The sequence below is a fragment of the Mobula birostris genome, chromosome 3 (genome assembly GCF_030028105.1).
Source record: "Mobula birostris isolate sMobBir1 chromosome 3, sMobBir1.hap1, whole genome shotgun sequence".
In the NCBI taxonomy this organism is placed as follows: Eukaryota; Metazoa; Chordata; class Chondrichthyes; order Myliobatiformes; family Myliobatidae; genus Mobula; species Mobula birostris.
The window spans coordinates 187,489,861-187,500,171 of record NC_092372.1 but is presented as its reverse complement, the minus strand read 5'-3'; the positions used below and the strand labels follow the sequence as shown (position 1 = coordinate 187,500,171).

Sequence of the window (10,311 nt, the reverse complement as noted above, 5' to 3'; positions counted from 1 at the left end):
TGTCTTCTATCTAGAAGATACGTGGAAATCTTGCTTCCTGTTTAACTATCGAACATTCTTAATTGCATCATTAACTCTCCTGCAGTGCTCCCATGACACAATGAAAATTACTGCACTGTGTTGATTATAGTATCGCAGTTCGGCTATTTCTACTCTCAAAATAGCATCTGACTCAGTGAAAAGAATTAAGTGTAGGGAAAACAGCCTCAAGCAGGAAGCCGCATTCCAGTATATTTAGAGAACTGAGCCACTGATTGGTCCCCTTGCTGAAGGGCAGGATGTCCGTGCATCCTTCAGCAACTTCACAGACCATATCAATAGGTTGAAAGTCATTTAGTGCACAAAGAATGCAGCAAAGGAGGTTCACACCGCAAAAGATTCCTTCAGTGTCCTGCAGAGTTAGTGTAGAGTTGCAGAAAAAGACAAAAGAGAAGTTTAAAAAGATGGAAGTGTCCTACAGAAGACACGGAAGACAAGGCTACTAAAGGTAGGTGAACTTCAGGACATGAGAAAGAGAAGTCATGACTACAAGGTCCTTATTGTTGGAGCTTTCCTGCAGCCAGCCCTTGCAAGTTCTAGTGACTGAGAGAAAGAATCAAAAGCCAAGATCCCATCTCACAGCGGCACTCTCACCTCCCACGAAAAATCATCCAGCCAGGAACACGAAGTTCCTGATGGTGCTAGTGCCTATGCTTAGCAACTGAATGCTTAGTTATTTTGCCTACTCAAATCACCTGATCTGTATTGGCTGGCAAGCAGCAAATGATGTTCAGAAGCCCGAATCAATTTTTAAAAGTTAAACGAATGTAAAATGTTCCGTTCTCTTTCCCAAATTTCAAATTTACAGTGTACCTTTTTTATCCTTTTTCTCTGTGATCTTCAAGTCTATTTCAGAATTGAAGCAATTTTTAAACTAATTACCATTTGATGGAGTGTAAATTATTCAGTAATTCCACTGCCAAAATCTGAAGATTAATTTACCTGATGAAAAGATTGTGTTCAGCTGTGGTGGGTGTAGAGTTAATCAAAATGTCTTTGCTACCAGCAAGCCTTTACACATCATATTAAGAAAAAGATTTATTGTGTGCCAAGCACATAGCTCCCATATTTTCATAGCTAGGTAACATACCAGCAACTTTCTTCCCAGTGCCGTGCATGGGCTTGTATTCCAACACGTGATCGTGATCTTGATTTGTACTGTAGAAATGTCACATCAGTGCTCTCGCCTCTGACTCATTTCAAACCACACTTCATAACTTCAGCTGACACACCAGTGCAACTCAGATGGAGCGCTGCATTTAGTCACTGTGTGAGGCATATTTGTTCGGTAGGTGCCGGAATAGAACGAGCCACCTAGTCAGTGGTCTCATTTCATTATTCCAAACACTGGTGATGCCACAGTGACATTGCAAAACCAACTGGGCCTCTGCCTGATGGACTGTCATGGAACATCCTTTCCAGTCTTCCCTCCAACCCATTCCCACAATTTACACTTCATCTGGACTCCAACATGGTGCCAACTACTGTGTCGTGTGTGAGGGGAGCAAGACCAGGATCTTGGCCACTAGAGAGGCCATCTGAGCTTATTCCAGTTTAGTGAGACCCTTGCAAAGCAAAAGCCGTTGCTCAGTTCCAGACAGCAGAAGCTGATCAGCAACAGACATCGTTTTTGGAAGTAGTCTCAATATTACCTGTTTCTCCAGTCTTCAGTATGCACACAGGAATTAAAAATAGAATGGAATGCAATTGAGTATGATTTTTCGGAAAGCTTTGGAAGAGCAGAGCGCTATCACTCAGCAATATCTATGTGCACATTCTCACCCAGAAAATGCCTTCGACCCCATGTTATAGGTACAGCTATCCAAAGATGATATCAAGTTATCTTTACAGCCTCAAAGTCCAGACTAATGAATGGTGTGGTTGTAGGAGGAGTGGAATAATTGTTTTGAAATGGAGACCCTGAAAAGCCAGATTTTCTTTCAGAGATCATAATTGCAATTGGAATCAAAACACATGTTTAAGGCATTATTTGTATTACCAAATCCTTCATTACTTTTACTTAACAGAAAGTGCATTTCAAATGAAACTCCTAAACAACTTGATGGGTCAGACTGATCTAACTGTGCTTACCCTCATATTACTCCGCATTCCATCACCACTTTGTAGCCATATATGAGTCTAAATGGGCTTAGCCTCCCAACGCTGCAAACATTCATTAAGATGTCATGGGGCTTGCTGCTGCATGGAACCCCAAAGTTAAAGGCGAGCTCTTATAGGAGGCTATATGGACCAAGCGCTGGCCACTGAAATGAAGGGATAGCCTATGAAGCAGATACAAGCCAGATTGAAGAACTGAAAACCTACTGCAGGTTCATTTTACAGACGAAGAAATGTTGACATTTCCTGAATAATCGAAGAGTGCTCAGAAAGTTATTACAAACTTCCATAAAGCACAATGATTTGTTTGGAAGCTTTGAAAATCAATGTAAAGTGAATGAAATAAATCTGGACCATTTTAAAAAACAAGATAATCATTCATTCTGCAATTTTTTACTTAAAAATGCTATTGCATATAATATTCGACATATCTGAAATCAACAATGTTTTATGTACTGTTGAATTTTTAGATTATGAAGACACGTAGTCCTCTTTTATTGCCATTTAGTAATGCATGCATTAAGAAATGATACAATATTTCCTCCAGTGTGATATCACAAAACACAGGACAGACTAAGACTGAAAAAACTGACAAAACCACATAATTATAACATATAGTTACAACAGTGCAACAATACCATAACTTGATGAAGAAGTCCATGAGCACAGTAAAGTTCAAAGTCTCTCAAATGTCCCACATCTCACGCAGATGGGAGAAGGAAGGTAAACTCTCCCTGCCATGCCGACCACAATCCGACTCTGAGTCATCTGAAAACTTCGAGCTCTGATCAGCTCTCTGACACTGAGTACTGAGCGCCATCTCTGTCTGAACGATTCGGCCTCCTTCTTGGTCGCCAAAAGCAGGCAAGGCTGGGGATATTGAGGCCTACCCTCCGAAAGATCACCGAACCTTCCGTTTCAGAAATTTCTCCAGATGTTCCTCTGTGCTTTCACGTCCATTCTCCATCAAATCAGAATTGTCCATGGCCCCTATTTAACAGATACAATATCATTTTTCACCGGAGGGCTGCACACGCACAGGCGCACCACCATCTTCTCCTCCTGCTCCTTCTGAAGGATGAGCACTTTGTATTAGAGTAAACACATTGATAGTGAACTCTAGACCAGATGAACCACCTCTTGAAGGCATTTAGTTAAGAAGCAGATGCGAAGTTACGCAAGAGCCTTTCTCTTTGAGGTCCCAGGTTCAATTCTGACCTCAGGCGCTGGAGTTGATGAGGAAGTGCGATTGATTAAAATGGGATTAGTACTAACGAATGTACTAATTAGTACTAATGAATGATGGTTGGTGTGGATGTCGTGAGCTGAAGGCCTGTTTCCTTGCTGCATGTCTCTTTTACTCTATCATTCAGGTGCTGACTGACCTGCTGAGTAATTGCAGCATTTCTGGTTTTAACTTTGGATTCCCTGAGCAACACCCACAAGTTTTATTTATTTATTCAGATATCAGCTGAACAATAATGCAGGGGTATATATTTCATTTTCACAGGATTATAATGTTGAAGAATGCTTCATTACTGCCTGTGACTAAAGCAGAATTATGTCCATATTTAAATAACTGACAAAGGAAGAATGGTGGGATGTGGAAACAGGGCAGGTATATGGCATTGAGATTACTCTGACAGCGAAGGAATAGTGCCAACTCTGACTGGTTAGATTGAATGGTATGTTTCCATCTTGTAATTTCTATGTAATTCTATATAATATGTAGAGTCTGAAGTTGCTATGAAAAACACTGCTATCCGCTCAGTAATGGTACAGTGCCTTGCAATCAGGGGAATCCCACCAATTGGGAAAAGCTCTGCCCTGGGTACCCTACCCTTCTTTCTCCCGGGAAGCATGATGAAGACATTGCTCCTGCTCTCACTAACATTACAGCAATCATACGTGCACGGCAGTTGTAGCAGATGCCTCCGAGGACGGCTTTAAAGGATCCACTGTTACATTAAACTTTCACTTACACAGTAGGAACTGGCTCTGATTCAGAAATTGTTTCCATGCCTTCGTGCATCAATGGCATAACACTATGAAAGTGTAACTCTAGCATCAGCAAGGAGATATGTAGGTATTTCCTTTACAATGTTTATCTAGGTAGGAAGGATGTAAGTCCTGAGGCAAATAATGAATTCTTTCCATTTTTTGGCTCTTGTGCGCTCCACATATCTCAAACCAGTGATTTCTTTGTCACTCTCATTTTCACATTAGGATCAGCAGTGATCAGGAGTGGCAAAGGTGTACACCAACTGAGGAAAAGAACACAAGAAAGCAGGATCATGCAATAAAACTCACATAAACTTGGAGGAAACTGCAGGGAGATTCTGCCAATAAGAAATGAAGCCTGCATCTGTGCCCATGTTAGAGGGCGAAGAGGTTTGTGCTGGGGCAGAGCTTATCTGTTGACATGGCACTGAGTCCCTGACTGTTTTTAGTAACGTGAAATGAAGGCATCTCTGCATTGTCTTTGCTCTCTCATTAAAACACTGGGTGGCCTACAAGTACATTGTGTAGGTCAGACATCCGGTTTTCTGACACAGCTGTTCCCTCACAGAATGAGTAGTTTTGCTGTCTTTGGCTATTATTGCTGCACATCACCACAGCATCAGTTATAACATGTTGCAGTTGCTAAGGGAAACTAAGTTCTACCCGCATTAAAGCTGATTGCAAAATTGGAAAAGATTTAAACATAAAGAATTCAGAGGATGAGCTTTACTGGTTTTTAATGAGATCTGCTAATATGCCCACAGCAATAACCATCTGTTCGTACAGCACCTATAATGCAAAGGCAACTGTTTCATAGCTGTACATTAAAAAGGGGGTGCCAAACAATGAGATGTTAGGGGTGATCGAAGTTGGTCTTGGAGGATGAGAGGTTGAGTATAACCTGTAATCTTATCCAGGACTGCCTGTTGGTGTTTTTGGATGGGAGATTGAACATGGTGTTAATGTGAAGCTGGAATACTTGTTAGCTCCACCTCTGATCTTCCCAGTAGGCTGAGATTTGCTGGAAGCAGCAGTTGTTTGAATTAAAAGTTACCTGACTACAGAAAAGCAGAGAAGAGCAAAGGTTCTAAGATTAGGTCTGCTGTGTGAACCTTATAGGTGTAGCAGGAGATCATGCTCTTTTTTTTCCTGAACACTCTACTCAGTCATATTCCCATCTCTTTCTCTTTATAGAACCATGGAAACTACAGCACAGAAACAGGCCCTTTGGCCCTTCTTGGCTGTGCCGAACCATTTTCTGCCTAGTCCCACTGACCTGCGCACGGACCATATCCCTCCATACACCTCCCATTACATTACTATCTCAGCAGTTTTATTCTCCTTGAAGCCTTCATCCAGTTCCTCCGATACTTGATGTATGAAACAGGGTGTAAATGTGTAAATGGATGATTGATGGTTTGCACAGATTCAGTGGACCAAACAGCCTGTTTCCATGGTGGATTTCCCTATGAATCTCGGATATGGAGAAGCCAGAAGGTTCAGGAAGGTAATTCTAGACAGATGGGCTTCAACAGCAGAAGGCACTGCAGCCAAGTAGTGAATTGGAGAGTAAGAGGGTGGAGACAGAGGGATGATGAGAATGTGTTTATAAAAAAACATTGAAAGTTGGGGCTGTGTGGAAGTGATTAGAGGGCAGTGGGGCTTGTGTGCTTGGGAATCTTAGGTGAGCTCAACATTATGAAGGGTAGAAGATGGGAATTGTTGAGCAATGCTTTAGATTAGTTGCCTTTTTTTCTAGGAGAAAATATTGTCTCCTAATATGTGACCAGTGGCTGAGGATTGGTTTGTTTCCTTGCACCAGGGCCCTGTGCCTTGCCAGTGTTTGCGACTAAATTAGGTCACATTGTGAGGTGAAGTACAAAGTGACCAGAACTCTGGACCTTGAGAGTCAATGCCTCCCAAAGCAAATGGATCCTTGACTTCCATAACAACAGACCACAATCAGTAAGGACAGACAGGGACCTGAGCCTCCTACTCTACTCACTGTACACTAATGACTACATGGCCAGATTCTGCTCTGACTTCATCTATGTTTGCAGATGATACCACTGTAATGGGTTGCATCTCAAATGGCAATGAATTGAAGTACAGGAAGGAGATAAAGAGTTTAGCAACATGGTGTCATGACAACCTTTCCCTCAATGTCAACAAGATCTGGTCATTGACTTCAGGAAGGGGGGGCAATGCTCTTGCTCTTGTTTCCATCAATGGGGTTGATTTTGAGAGGGTTCAGAGTATCGTGTTCCTAGGAGTAATAGGACTGATAAAACAGATAGCTTGTTCTAGTCCAACCACAATGATGTCATGGCCAAGAAAGTTCACCAACACCTCTGCTTCCTCAGGAGTCTAAAACGGTTTGGCATGTTCTGATCTACCCTTACCAATTTTTATTGATACACCATAGAAAGCATTTTATCTGGATGCATAATGGCTTGGTATGGCAAATGCTCTGCATGTGGCTGCAAGAAGGTGACTGCAGAGAGTTGTGGATACAGCTCAGCACGTTATGGAAACCACTCTCCCCTCTATGGACTTTGTCTGTACTTCTCACTGCCATTAGGAAGCCACCAGCATGATCAAAGAACCCACCCAGCCCAGATATTTTCTCGTCTCCCCTCTCTCATCTAGCAGAATATACAAAAGTTTGATAACACCTTCCACTAAGCTCAAGGACAACTTCTTCTATCTCACTGTTATCTGACTCTGAAACGAACATCTTGTATGATAAGATGGTCTTTTGACCTCACAATCTACCTAGTTATAAATATGCACTTTATTATTTACCTGCACTGCACTTTCTCTGTAGCTGTTACACTGTACTCTGCATTGTTATTTTTTTTACCTTGTTCCATCTCTGTGCACTGTGTAATGATTTGAATGGTATGAACAGTATCCAAGACTAGCTTTCCACTGTTTCTTGGTACACGTAACAATAATAAACCAATGCCATTACCAAGCCTCATCAAATTGCATCTGCTAAACTCTCGACAGCCAGATAAACTTCATCAGCTTTAGCCTACTGTCAAAAGATAAATACACTGAATGTTTGCCTTTCAAAAACATCTGAAACCTATCAGAAGTATGTTTTTCTAAATCTAATATTTGACATTCTAACAAATAATTTGGATCATTTATTCAGTGTGGGCAGCTTCATTCCCAGCAACCTCCGCAAACTTCTTCCAACATCAAAGTCAAAGTCAGAGCTCATTTTATTGTCATATACACAAATACATGTGAGCACCAGTCCAATGAGAAGCTTACTTGCAACAGCAACACAGGCACATAGCATCATATAAGCAGCATTCACAATAAAACAAAAATTAAACATAAATTATACGCAATTGTTAATTTTAGTGCGAAGTGATCAAAGCAGTCATAGTGTTTTAGGGATTGGGGTTATGCCAACTAGTTTAATAACCTAATGGTGTGGGACTTCAGGCTTCTGTACCCACTGCCAGATGGTAGCTGCGAGATGATGGCATGGTTGGATAGAGGTGAGTTTTGATGATGGATGTTGTCTTCCTAAGGCAGTGTCTCCTGTAGATACTACTCATGGTGTAGAGGGATGTGTTGGGTTGAGTCCAGTACTCTCTGCAGCTTCTTACATTTCTGCACCAGACCATGATACAACCAGTTAGGGTACTGTATGTAGAAGTTTGCTTGAATGTGCAGTGACAAGCCAAGCCTCCTTAATCTCCTACGAAGGTAAAGATGCTGTGATTCTTCCTTCTGATTACATCTATAGGCTGGCCCCAAGACAAGTTATCCAATACTTTAACATCCTGGAATTTCAAGCTGCTGATCCTCATCATCGTTAATTCCCCAATGCAGACAGGCACATGCTGCCTGTCTTCCCCTTCCTAAGGTCAACAATTACCTCTTTAGTTTCACTGATACTGAACCATGGTCCCTTGTGGCATCACTCAACCAGGTGTCCTATTCCATTCCATAGGCTGACTCATCCAGCAACAATGGGGTCATTGGAAAAACTTACAAATGGCATTGAGGCAGTGCTTAGTCACAGTCATGTTTCATCTTCAACTCAAATTCTATACATAACAAACTCAAAGTCAATGTTTTGGGAATGATGCACCTTGGGAATTCCATAGGCTCCATTTCAAAGAGTAGCAATGGACTACTTATGGAAGTTTCTTAAGGACCCCGACAATGCAGCACTCACTCCGTGCCACAAATTACCACCCGATTTCCATGAAAACCTTGTTTTATGTAGAATAGGATAACAGAAGAAACTGTACCCCATGGGGCTGAGTACGTGTTATATATGGAGCACCTGGGATCCAAATTTTCATGTATCTGAATTAGACAAATTTTTATCCTTCTAAGTTATCCCTTTCAATCAGGTCAATCCAGCAATGGTTACCCATTGGACAATTCTTTCACCCCAGGAATCAATTTACTGAATACAAGATGAATTGTCTCCAAAATAATCATGGAGTCATAGTTATACAGCACAGCATGGAAATAGCTCTTCTGGGCCACCCATCTATCCCAAACAAATTGTCTGCCTCAGCTAGCTCCATTTGCCTGTGATTTGCCCATATCCCTCTGAACCTCTCCTTAATCCTTAAGCTGGTGGCAGTAATTGAGTTGTGGTTCAAAGCCATGCACGACTGTAATGATTGAAAGTGAGATATATTGTAAAGGAAACCGCAGAATATCAATGCAAGAGGTGCTTGCTGAACCATTTTATGATTTGATATGTAGTTCATTAACAGTGTTTTCTGCCAATTTAGAAATTCAATGACTCTTCACATATTTCATAAAAACAAAGCTCTGTAAGATGGAGATTGATTTTGTTCTGACTGGAAATGCATTGAATCTAGGAACAAATCAGCTTGTTTAACTACCAGAGCACATTTAAGATTTTCCTCCACCGGATAATCAGTGGGGAGAACAGTAACATACTAAACTGTGTATTCTGACAAGGCTAGTGGTGGATGGAAGAAAACAGCCAACTCTTCCACCTCAACTTTATCTTATGATATATAAAAAAAAAACAAGAAATAGCTACAATGGAAATAAGAATGAAGGAGTTGGAAGCAATGTGACTTAATCAATACCTTCCATTATACAGTTTAATCCAACGACATTACACCCTTTCATTTTATTTGTATAAAGCTATCATCGAGAATGAAAATTCACTGACAAACCTTTTTTTGATGTTTTAACTGTTATACCTGATCCTGATTCTAAGAGTCCTGTATTTGACCCAGGAGTGCCAAAGGCCTTCATGTGTGTGCTCTATTATTGGTGTTGCTATTCACTTCGGTACCCCTCGTAACCCAAGTGAATTCTATTTTCACTTAGAAAAGATGAAGTTGTTTAGGAGAGTGAGCATTTGTAACTACCATACACCCCCAAATGACTTACAAAAGAGACAGTCACTTTAGCAGTCTGGGAATAGAAGTCATTTCTTTGTTGGCTCTATGGCTTATAGTTTAGAAGTGCCTATGTCAGGCACAAGTGGGGAAATTCATTAGGATGTGTGTCCATTATTGGAGATTGAATATTATTATATAAAAGAAGATGTTTTGTAATTGCAGGGTGCTTTTGGAAAGTAATGAATCAATGCCATGACATGAAAGTGAAACAATACATAGTATTGAATACCAAGGTTAAACTAGTAAGTCAGTATCCAAGGAGACAACAGAAGAGTACCACAGGAGCAGCCGAAGGAAAAGACTCTGCTAAAAAGAGAGAGCTGCCTATTACAAACAATCCGGAGTATTCTGCAAGTGTGCTATGAAAACTGAGCTCTTGCCCAAAAACAAACCTTTACAGTTCAGCAGCCAGATAAGTCACAATAAAGAACCTGAATCTGATTACAGTGCAAGGTGGAGAAGTGCGTTCCAAGTTCCAAACGGAAAATGGAAATCTCCAGTGGAGAGTCTGCATTCCGCTGTGTGAAAGTCAATAAGCAGGAGAGGCCCTTCTGGTGCTGCGCACTAGAGTTTCTTAGTGAGATCCAAAGGAATTAAACACACTAACCTTGCCTTATCCAGGAACTGAGTAGGGCATTCACCCAATCAATCAACGATCATGTTTCATCTAGATGAATTGTCATTAGGGAGGAAATCCAGCACACAAATTGTGTTCTTTAGATTGTCAGGC

At 41.1% G+C, this 10,311-nt stretch overlaps 1 protein-coding gene across 2 annotated transcripts in view; it reads left to right on the top strand.

Annotated features, from left to right (window-relative positions):
- The first annotated feature begins 357 nt into the window (after positions 1–357).
- LOC140195486 (rho GTPase-activating protein 21-like) overlaps positions 358–10,311 on the top strand; it is a 348,737-nt gene continuing 338,783 nt past the window's right edge. For both annotated transcript variants that reach the window (XM_072253856.1, XM_072253852.1), the window contains exon 1: positions 358–487. The gene's annotated coding sequence lies outside the window, so the exon portion shown is untranslated. The remainder of the gene's footprint in view (positions 488–10,311) is intronic.